Source organism: Zingiber officinale, chromosome 1A (genome assembly GCF_018446385.1).
Source record: "Zingiber officinale cultivar Zhangliang chromosome 1A, Zo_v1.1, whole genome shotgun sequence".
NCBI lineage: Eukaryota > Viridiplantae > Streptophyta > Magnoliopsida > Zingiberales > Zingiberaceae > Zingiber > Zingiber officinale.
This window is the reverse complement of record NC_055987.1, coordinates 66,677,623-66,690,201: the sequence shown is the minus strand read 5'-3', so window position 1 is coordinate 66,690,201 and position 12,579 is coordinate 66,677,623.

Below are 12,579 nucleotides of genomic sequence, written 5' to 3'. Positions count from 1 at the left end.
CATACTCATAATTTGCTCGGTAGTGTAATATCGAGCGGGTATACCAACACACACCTTTAGGAGGCTATTAGTATAAAATCGACCTGGTAAAATCTGGGCGGGCATAAAGACACTCACATTCATTAAATCTCATGAGCATAGCCAGTAAGGAATATTACAGTCATATGGCAATCTAGCGGGAAACAACTTCTAGAAATTTCTGTAAATGGGATAGACGACAAGGAAGGTACATCTGGGGTACGAAAAAGATTCCTTAAACTATTATTGCAGGTACTTACGTTATCTCATAACAAACTCTAACAAACCGGGGTCCACTTCATGACTACGGAGGTTATATAAAGTGGTATAAAAAGGAGAATCCTCTCCGTTGGCTAGGGACTTGCGCATAACACCATCACTGAAACCCTAGTTTCATTCCAATTTCACTGTACTTCTTCTTCTTCCCACTTGGATCAGAGAAGACTAACTTGAGTATCGGAGGGCTTAGCCAGGGATTCCCACCCCGGTCTTAGGTCACTAACATTTTGTCGGTTGGCTTCGTAGTGCGCAGGAGGTGATAGCATCTGCGGGGGCATTGATTCGTGCATTCCCTTTGATGCAGTATTCTCATTTGCCGGAGTCTCTGTTCTGGATCGGCTTTGGGTTTCTTCGATTCAGTTTCAACTCGCTGCTCTCACCACTGGGAGGTATTCTTGATTAGATTTTTTTAGGATCTGCTTTGGTTTTCTCAGATCCATTATCATTCGCTTTCCTCGGGAGTCATTGCCTGCCCTTCCTCAAAAGTCATCACATCCCCAGCTCTTCATTGCATTAAGATTTCAGATAGGATCAAATTTGGCACTGTCTGTGGGAACTTTTACCTGAATCTGAGACTACGTGATGGAGGACGCTGGAAAACCCAACACCATTACTTTAACTCAAGAAGATCTGGAGTTGCTCATCAACTTCAGGGTCTAAAAGGCGTTACAACAGCAACAGCAAGCGAATACTAGAGGTACTTTACCAGCAGCAATAAACCCAACAATCTTGACTACAGATCACCGGAAAAGCAGAGGTATGGAAGAAGATGATATTTCTTACATAACCCTTGCTCCTGTTTCTCCTACTTGGCATCCCCGAGCATTTTTTCGTACTCCTATGGAGCAAGGAGGGAGAAAGCTGGTGCTTCAGGAATCCTCCAACCAAGCACCTATAAAGGAAAAACGTAAAGGGAAAGTGGTGACTAGTGATAGCTCCCTTAAGAGAATTGTCACTCTGTTCTCTCAGAGAGTTCTTAATGATCCGCTGCCCAAACGTTATCAGAATTTGAACATTGGATAATATTCTGGAACTACTGATCCTGAAGATCATCGGTCTAAGTTTGAGAGTACAGTTCTGCTACAACAGTTTACTGATGGGGTTAAGTGTCGGATGTTCCTTACTACTCTCGGAGGAGAGGCTCAAAGATGGTTCAAAAGACTACCAGAGAATTCTATTCGGCGCTTCAAGGATTTCCATAAAGTATTTCTTCATCATTTTTCTAGTAATTGAAGGTATCATAAAACTCCTTGGAGTTTTTTCTTTATCAAACAGGGGCCCAAGGAAAGTATTAGAGTTTATATTAAACGGTTTAATCAAGTAGCCATCGATGTCCCTAATGCCACCACAGAAATCTTGGTGAGCGCTTTTTCTCAAGGGCTCAATGACAATGATTTCTTCAAAGACCTAGTACGAAATCCTCCAACTAATTTTGATTTATTAATTGAGTGAGCTACTGAGTTTATTAATGTTGAAGAGGTTCAAGTAGCTTGCAAGAAGGAGAATGTTGCACTTGTCCCAGTTCTAACTAATGACCGATCCACAGTTCCTATTCATCTGCCTAGGCGACCTCGTGCAGCTCCTCCTCCACATCGTCAACCTGAACTCAGACCTCAAGTAGTGCAGCATGTGGGAGTGCCACAAGAAATCCCAAGAAGGTGGTGTACATATCATATGTCAGGAACTCATTACACAGAGAATTGTTTTGCCCTAAAGAACCAGAGGACCAATAATGCCCGGTATCATAGACGATCTCCTAACCGACAGTTATACCCGAGACAAGGTAGCCCGCTCAAGCTAGGATATCGGGCAACTGAACCACAGTCAGGAGTATTCCAATTATCGGGCAAGCCACCTCGAACGCCCGAACAAATACAGCCCGAGATAACAACTGCCTAACAATAAGAGAATCACAACAATGCCGCCTGAGGTAACATCAATATGATAACGGGAGGACCTATCAATGGAGATTCAAACTGGGAGAGAAAATTACATGCCCGACGATTACAGATCCATGCAGTAGGATGTAGCCAGGAGAGGGCAGCAGGGCCAGAGATTAGTTTTGGTCCTAGAGATTTGGAAGGGGTAGAAGTACCCCATGATGATGCATTAATAATTAAAACTGTTATAGGTAATTACAATATTTCTCATACTTTCATTGACACTGGTAGTTTTGTTAATATCATTTTCAAAAAAGCTTTTGATCAATTGCAGATAGATCCAAGTGAGCTTCAACCCATGGTGACTCCTCTATATGGTTTCACGGGCAATGAAGTACAACCACTCGTCTAAATAAAGTTGGCTATATCATTAGGGGACGAGCCCCTAATGAGGACCAGAAGATCCGATTTCATGGTGGTAGATGCACCTTTTGCTTACAGTGTCACATTGGGTCGACCGGCCTTGAACTAGTTTCGGACGGTCGTTTCTACTTTCTATCAAAAGGTGAAATTCCCTGTTGATGATCAAGTTAGGGAAGTTCATAGAGATCAATTAATAGCACGAAAGTGTTATGTGAAAATCATCCGGACAGAAACCAATACTGCTCACAAAGCTCAAAGAATGGAAGTCAATACTATTCAAGAGAAACCGCCCGGTCTGATATATGAAGAAAAAGAAGAGATGCAAATACAGGTCAGGTGACCAGAAGCTGTGACTTACGTGGCTGCTGATTTGGGTCCTCCACTCCAGACCAAGCTGATACAATGTTTGGTGCGGAACAGTAATATGTTTACAAGGACCCCCAAGGAAGTTACAGGTGTCTCCCCCCTTGTGATGGAACATTCATTACATGTTTATCTAGATGCCTGACCTGTCAAGCAAAAGAAGAGATATTTTGGAGCCGATCAAAATCAGATCATCAAGGAGGAGGTAGACAAACTAATGGAGGCAGGCTACATTCGGGAGGTACAATTTCCTAGTTGGTCAGCAAATGTTGTCCTGGTTTCTAAATTAGGAAATAAATGACGAGTGTGTATTGTTTTTCAAGATCTCAACAAAGTTTGTTCAAAAGATTACTATCCCCTACATCGCATTGATCAAGTGGTGGATTCTACAGCTGGCTGTGAGTATATTTGCATGCTAGATGCCTATCAAGGCTATCATCAGGTTCCTTTAGCCAAGGATGATCAAGAGAAGGTTAGTTTTATAACAGCTGAAGGTACTTATTGTTATAATATTATGCATTTTGGATTGAAGAATGCAGGGGCCACCTACCAGAGCCTCATGAATAAAGTTTTTCGAGAATAAATGGGAAGAAACATGGAAGTATATGTAGATGACATACTCATTAAATCTCTTCGGGTGGAAGACTTATGCAAGGACGTAGAAGAAACATGACAGACCTTGCGACAATATGGACTCAAGCTTAACCCTTGCAAATGCTTATTTGGGGCTAAAGGTGGTAAGTTCCTCGATTATATGGTTACAGAACGAGGAATAGAAGCAAATCCCAGCAAAATTCGAGCAATTCAAGATATGGAGCCCCCATGCAACATGAAAGAGGCCCAAAGGTTGACTGGTCGAATTACTGCTTTATCTCACTTCATTTCTCGATCAGCCGACCGAAGCTTTCATTTCTTCAAGCTCCTCCAGAAGGCTACCAAATTTCAGTGGGATGAAGAGTGTGGCAAAGCATTTCAAGAATTGGAAGATTATTTGTCAACCCTCCCTGTCTTAGCTAAACCTGTAGTAGAAGAAACTTTATGGATTTATCTTTCAGCAAATGACCAGGCGGGAGGGAAAAGAGCAACAGCCAGTGTATTTCTTAAGTCATTTATTAAAGGGGGCTGAGTGTAGATATATTACACTTGAAAAATTAGCTTATGCGTTGGTGTTAACAGCAAGAAGGTTGCGTCCTTACTTCTTATCACATGCAATTATAGTATTAACTAATAGTACTCTTGGCCGGGTACTCCTCAATCTGGAAGCATCTGGATGGTTAGTCAAGTGGACAACCGAGCTTAGTGAATATGATATACAGTACCAACCCCGTTCGACCATCAAAGCACAAGCTCTGACATACTTCATAATAGAAGTACAAGGTCCAGAAGAAGAAGGAACTTGGAAAGTCTATATAGATGGATCTTCCACTAGGCAAGGCAGCGGAATCGGAATCCTCCTTATATCTCCAAGAGAATATCGGATTTAACTTCCAGTTTGATTGAATTACAGAGCCACTAATAACGAGGCAGAATATGAAGCACTAATAGCCGATTTGTAAGCCGCTCGTCATATGGGGGTCGCTCGAGTATGGATCTATTCTGACTCTCAGTTGGCCACACAACAATTAACAGGTAGCTTTGAGTTCAGCAATGATCTTCTTAAGTTATATGCAAAGGCATTCGATAAGTTGAAGGTTGGATTTCAAGAAGTGAAGATACAAAAGATACCCCGGTCAGAAAATCAAGTGGCTGATGAATTAGCTAAACTAGCTTCAGCAATAATACCCTGGAACCTGGATAGACCTGTGGAACAAATAGTAATAGTATCTTATATCGAGAGAAAAGCTGATATGGAGATACAAAGTGACTGGAGGACGTCCATTATACTATTCTTGCAATAGGGTATCCTATCAGCCGAAGGAGAGCAAGTGAGAGTTTCAAGAAAAGGGATACTCGGTATACGTTGGTAGGTGACCATCTTGGAGTTCTAGTCCCTTACTCAAATGTATTTGGCCAGAAGACATACAATATATTCTACAAGAAGTTTATCAGGGTTCATATGGGAGCCATATTGGAGGAAGATCCTTAGCCCGTAAGATATTATTGGTAGGATACTTCTGGTCTACTCTACAAGAGGACGCAACGCAACTCGTAAGAACATGTCTATCTTGTCAGAAACATTAGAATCTGTCACATCATCTTACTCAGTTATTGAAAACTTCTATAGTTTCTTGCTCTTTTGACCAATGGAGCATGGATATAGTAGGTCCATTTCCCTTAGCGACTGCACAGAGAAGGTTCTTATTGGTAGCTGTGGATTATTTCTCAAAATGGGTGGAAGCTGAGCCATTGGCAAGGATAACTGAAAACACAGTCATTAAATTCTTATGGAAGCATATCATTTGCAAATTTGAAATTCCACATAAATTGGTTTTTGATAATGGAAGATAATTTCAAGGACAGAGGATCAAAGAATGGTGTGTTGGATACGGTATTACACAAGCATTCACCTCTGTGGCATATCCACAGAGTAATGGGCAAGCAGAGGTAACAAATAGAGAAATCATCAAAGGACTTAAAACTAAGTTAGATCATGTTGGTGGCAGTTGAGTGGATGAGTTACCCAATGTGTTGTGGGCTTATTGTACCACTCCTCGAGAAGCTACAGGGATAACTCCATTCCAACTAGTATATGGTGGTGAAACAGTAGTCCCCATTGAAGTGAGAGTAGAATCTAATCGGAGACAATTATATGACGAAGATAATGCAGGATAATGTCTTATAGAGCTAGATCTGATAGAGGAAATCCAGGACAAGGCAACAACTCGTCTGACATCATATAGGCAATGAATGAGACAAAACTACAACAAAAGAGTCATCCCCCAATTCTTTCAAGTGGGGAATGTAATATAGAAGCGTATCAAGCTCGTGGGGGATGTTAGCAAATTGTCACCCCTATGGGGAGGACCATATAAAGTTATACAGAAGCTTGCCTTAGGTTCTTACTATCTCCAAGATGCAAAAGGAAGGAATCTTGAGCGACCTTGGAATGTAAATCACTTACAACCATACAGAGCTTAACAAGTACGCATGTACTTTATCCATGTATTTCACTTAATTTTTGAATATAATAGAAAAATGCAGGAATCTTTCCTCTGAAAGACATGCATACACCTGCTAAAATAGACGAATTGATTTTTTTTCCGAGCGTGTTTCCTCCGCTCAGCATCAGTCGATCAATGATCTTAAGGAGTGATCGGCCTGGCTTCCTTAGGAGGAACCGAAGACTTTTTCAGTCAAGCAGTGACTATAAACTTTCGAGCGTGCTTCCTCCGCTCAGCACTAATCGATTGGAGATCTTAAGGAGTGACCGACCTGGCTTCCTTAGGAGGAACCGAAGACTTAAACTCTTAACAGTCAAGCAACGACTATAAACTTCCGAGCATGCTTCCTCCACTCAACACTAGTCGATCGGAGATCTTAAGGAGTGACCGACCTGACTTCTTTAGGAGGAACCGAAGACTTTAAACTCTTAACAGTCGAGCAGAGACTATAAACTTCCGAGCATGCTTCCTCCGCTCAGCACTAGTCGATCGGAGATCTTAAGGAGTGATCGACCTGACTTCCTTAAGAGGAACCGAAGATTTTAAACTCTTAACAGTCGAGCAGCGACTATAAACTTCTGAGTGTGCTTCCTCCGCTCAGCACTAGTCGATCGGAGATCTTAAGGAGTGACTGGCCTAGCTTCCTTAGGAGGAACTGAAGACTTTAAACTCTTAACAATCGAGCAATGAATATAAACTTCCGAGCGTGCTTCCTCCGCTCAGCACTAGTCGATCGGAGATCTTAAGGAGTGACCGACCTAGTTTCCTTAGGAAGAACCGAAGACTTTAAACTCTTAACAGTCGACAGTGACTATAAACTTCCAAGCGTGCTTCCTCCGCTCATCACTAGTCGATCGGAGATATTAAGGAGTGGCCGGCCTGACTTCCTTAGGAGGAACTGAAGACTTTAAACTCTTAACAGTCGAACAACGACTATAAACTTCTGAGCATGCTTCCTTCGCTCAGCACTAGTCGATCGGGGATCTTAAGGAGTGACCGGCCTGGCTTCCTTAGGAGGAACCGAAGATTTTAAACTCTTAACTATCGAGCAGCGACTATAAACTTCTGAGCGTGCTTTCTCTGCTCAATACTAGTCGATCGGAGATCTTATGGAGTGACCGACTTAACTTCCTTAGGAGGAACCGAAGACTTTAAACTCTTAACAGTCGAGCAGCGACTATAAACTTCCGAGTGTGCTTCCTCCACTCAGCATCAGTTGATCGGGGATCTTAAGGAGTGACTGGTCTGGCCTCCTTAGGAGGAACTGGCGACTTCAAACTCATAAAAGTCGAGCAGCGGATATAAATGTCCAAGCATGTTTCCTTCGCTCAGCATCAATCGACCGAGATATAATGGCGCTCAGATATTCCCTTGTCAGCTCAAGCTCGATCAGGAGTTTAATTCCGACCGAAACACGATAAGCATTATGGTCTTCACTGAGCCGTTCAAAACCCGTGTGGGAGTGAGATCCCGACCAAACTATGACAATGCTCAGATATTCACTTACTAACTCAAGCCTGCTCGGGAGTCTAATTCTGACCGAAATATGACAAGCAATTTGGTTTGCATTCATTCTGTTCAGACTCGCTCGGGAGCAATACTCTGCCTGAGATATATTGACATCTTGTTCTTTAATCATCAGTTCGAATCTGTTGAGTAATTCAGTCATGGTCAAGATATAAGAGGGTGTTACAGCTTACAGACCTTCTTAATCCACCTGGGACATGAAACTAAGCCAGAACTTAAGAACAGGTAAAGTTCTTTATATCAAGATAACCCGCTTGAAAAATTTTCAGAGAAATAGGAGCTGCAAAAAATAATATGACAGAATAGGCTCTGAAGATATATAAAAGCAACAAACAAATAAGTGTCAGGTACCCGTTTACAATTCAAGAATAAAGTACATACATGCAACTGCCTATTTTACATGCTTATTCTTGATATCATGAATATCGCATGACCTTTCTAACTATTCATTTGCAAGTTCATTTAGAATAACTGGGGAAACATGCAAATGTTAGTCAACAAAACAATAGTATGCCTGGGGGATACAAGTACAGTAGAATGAGTACAATTGGTTTAACCCTTGGTTAGCTCATCCACCAACAGTTCACTTAAAACTACTAAGAAACTTCTTGGGTAGTTCCTTATTGAGCCTCTGACGGTCTATAAATCGAGGGGGAGGTTCTTGAGGTAAATACCCTCCCTCTCACAGTTTCTTAAGGACTCCATTAGCTGAATGAGTTAAAGTCCCTATAATGCGCTCAGCAAACTCATTCGCAAATTCGGGGGAGTCTAAATATTGTCGATGCCAGCTCTCCCAACGTTCTTTTTCACTCACTTTATAGGATTGCAACTCTGACTCTAATTGGGCCACTTTGCCTTTGAAATCATCTCACTCTGTTCCAAATCTTTGGTAAGGAAATCTACCTGAGAATCTTGAGCTTTTAACCGCTCTTGTAATTATAATAGCTCAAAATCTCGAGAGGCTAACTCTTGAGCTACATCTGGAGATTTGGAATGAGAAGTTTGAAAATGCTCTAGAATAGAAGAATGAAGAGTGGCATTTGCAATGGCCTTATCCTTTAAGGCAGTTTCCATGTTTAATTTAGAATTCAGGTTCTCTATCTGTAATTCCAGGTGTTAGTAATTAGCCCTAAGAATCAATCATGAGATGATTAGGTCTTTTGGGTTACTCATTGAGTTAGATTCAAATGAACCCACTCATTGGATTGAATCCAATCCAAATTAGATACATTGGATTAATGGGTTAGACTCAATAGGTTAGACTTATTGGGTTATTGGATTAATGGTTAATCTAATATAATAAATCCAACCCATTAGGAGGAATACAAAGAGATAAAAACCCTTGGTATTCATTGGATGAATATAAATAGGTTTTTGGATTTGTTTTTTCATTAGATGAAAAAAAGGTGTCTCTTGAGCTTCTCTCTTCTTCCTCTTCCTTCCTCCTTGGCCGAATCTTCAATATTGGCCGAACCATACTTCTTGATAGCACAAGAAGATGGTTCTTCTCCAAAGGCTTAGTTCGTGCGACGAACGAAGGATAAGTTCGTGTGGATACCATAGAGGCGCGGACGCTTGAACACACTGAGATCTGGATCCAAAGAAAAGGTTGCTGTCGGGATTGCAAAGGGCACGCAACAAATGTATAATCCTATCATGTAACTTAGTATAGATTGTTTGTATGCAATGTTTTCCCCTTCGCATGGATCTGTTGGATAAAGGATCTAGTAATTTTTCTGTTGCGTTTCTGCGTCTTTGGCACGCTAGATCCCAACAATGGTATCAGAGCCACTTGCGAAGGGCTATGTTAAGTTTTAGAATTTTTATATATGATATAGAAATTGCATGATAGGATTTACTGTGATTTGCAAAACCTTATGAGCTTCGGCCACACAAGACTCTCGACCAGATTATGGGTCTCGGCCAGACTGTGAGTCTTGGGTATTGTGGGTAGCGGGACCGCCGTGGCGTTGTGACTCATAATTTGTTTGTTGAAATCATAGTAAATTTATGTCATAAGAATATTGTGAATATATATGACATGGTGCATGGTTATGGGGTTTTAACCCCAATGTGATTGGATGTGTGTAATGTTGTAATTCATAATACGGCATATGTGTCGTGCCTTCATCCCTTTAATTCTTGTTGTAATTTGATTACACTCGAATATAACTCGAGTTTCTTTAGATTTTGTAATGTACAAAATTAGAAAGAGTTAGTCTTCTGGAAGACGGGTGAAAAGGAAGGAAGGACAATAACACACGACAACCAAGGAAGTGCTTGGAGAAGCTGCTTAGGCCTAGGTTGACTTATCGCTCTTCTCATTGGCTTGAGAAGATCGTAGTTTATGGGGGCCATAACCATGTCACGTTTAAACTTGTGTATATGTTGATATATGCCATGATGTATGTGATGCATGTGTAGCTATCGTAATTAAGTCATTTACGTATGCCTACCAAAGTTTGGTACTCACTACTACCTCGATCATCTGTAGTCAGGTTTGCCAAAGCAAAGTGGCTCGTTTTATCTTGGTAGAGTGCGACTGGACAATTGTGATGCCCGACTATTGACCTTTGGGTATGACTTAATTAAGTTACCTCAATTGGATTGAGAACTTAAAGACATAACCCACACTACAAAAATGTATGTGATTACCGACGGGAGTACCGACGGAATTCCTCTTCCGTCGACGTTTGGCGACTGACTCTAATTCTGACAGTAAATACCGACGAAAATAAGCTCCGTCGGTGTTTACCGACCGAAATCAGTTTTTCGTCGGTAATTATCGACAAAACTATAATTTCCATCGGTAATTACCGATGGAAATTATTATTCCGTCGGTACCTACCGATGGAAATAACGTCAGTCGAAATGCCGCGCGACGAGACAACGGATTTACAAGATCCGGGTTTGCGGGTTTATATATTAACGACGGAACAGTTTTCCGTCGGTAACCCTCTTTAGAATTAGGGCACCGATCGACTTTCCTCTTCACGCGACCCTCCCTTTTCTTCTCTCGGCGATTTTCCAGCAGCGATCTCGGCGATTTTCCAGCGGCGATCTCGGCGATTTTTAGGCGGCGATCTCGGCGATCTTGTGGCCTCTCCTCCCGTTCACCGCGATCCGGCGATCTCTCAGGTATGCTCCTCTCTCTATGTTCGTTTTCACACGCCCGGCAGCCGCCGCGGCCTGCTCGCGGCTCGCGCCTCGCAGCCGGCAGTCTGCTCGCGGCTCGCGGCCGGCGGCATGCTCACGACTCTAAAAGCAGGCGGCCTGCTCGCGGCTCGCGGCCGGAGGCCTGATCGCGGCTCGCCGACGGCCTACTCGCGGCTCGCGGCCAGTGGCCTGCTCGCGGCTCGCCGGCGGCCTGCTTGCGGCTCGCCGGCGGCCTGCTTGCGGCTCGCCGGCGGCCTGCTCGCGGCTCGCTGGCAGCCTGCTCGCAGCTCGCTTCTCGCAGTCGGCGGCCTGCTCGTAGCTCGTGGCTCGCCGGCGGCCTGCTCGCAGCTCGCTTCTCGCGGCCGGCGCCCTTCTCGCAGCTCGCAGCTCGTGGCCATCGGCTTGCTCGCAATTGTTGCTGTGCTTTGCTACTGTTTGTAGCTGAGCACATTCAAAACCCTAGAAAATTTTAGTGCGGTGACATCTTTTGATCCATATCGTAATTATACTAGCATAAACTGTAGTGCCCAACAGGTGTTTGATCGATGCTTCTCAAACAATAAAATTTCAACAACATTAAGAGAAATTGAATTGAATATCACATTCTTTTGAAGGAACAACAAAGTTAAGCACACATAAATAGAGAAGATATCAACGATTTTTAGGAACAATATACTGCGACCTGATTATCACTATCGAATGTTGACCAAAAATGGATGTGAGGAAAGTGAGCCCACTGCCAAAGAAAAGATCATGCTTTATTATTTATTGTAAACATAGTTCTGATTACTCTTTAAAAAAAACTATTTTACTCTTTAAAAAGAAGAAAAAGAGAATTATTTACATTCTTTGCTGCAGTGCAGAAAGCTTCTTTGTGGCTGATGTCTGGATTGTTAGCCTTTATTCTTTGTATCTGCCCGGCATACATCAGGATCTCAATTCATTGTTGAGCACGCTATGGATCTGGTGATTTTAATTTAAAGTTATATAAATTAAATTTTTATTTATTAATAAACTTGTATAATTTTGGCCAAACTTATTTGTACATGCAGGAGCGTTCTTTAGAAAGACAACCTACTTGCTTGGAGATCTTTCTCAAGACTCACTAGAGAAAGGATGACACTTATGTTGATGATCGATCAAAGAACATTGGGGTTTGAATGATTAACTTGCAATTTATATTTAATCTTTAATAATGATTAATTAGCTTTAAAAATTGTGTATAAGATATAAATTGTATATTTTTTCTACACAGGAGGAAATGACAAGCAGGGTTGCTCAGACATCTCAGCCACCAGTAGAGGGAGGGGAGTCACAGGATTTATCCACCCAGGAAATAAACGAAATTTATTATGATGTTGTGGGTGGAAGGACAAAGAACTCCTCCCTCTGAGGCCTTGGCTCCCAGGCCAAGGTGGTATTTGATTGCTTGAGGACTCCTAGGGGTCGTGCGAGTTCCTCTTCTTCTTCTTCTGAGGTGGAGTCATTAAGAAAAGAAAACCAAGAATTGAAGACTCAGATGACTACCATGGATCAGAGGTGGGAGAAGAAGTGGGCTACTCAGGAGTAGGCATTGGCCTAGATGCAAGCAATCATTGCTAGATGGGATCCATCATAGCAGCCCCAGCCACAGCAGCCCCAGTCAGAGGAGACCCCAGACCCATCAGACCCCGCAGCTGATTATATTTTTTTGAGGTAATTAAGTTCAACTATAACTATTGGGATATTATTAGCTTCTTATCTTAAAGTGTTTTATATTTTTCAGGAGTTCATACTGATACATTCACCATCACCACTATTATTGGTTATCCAAAATATAATCCAGGTATTTT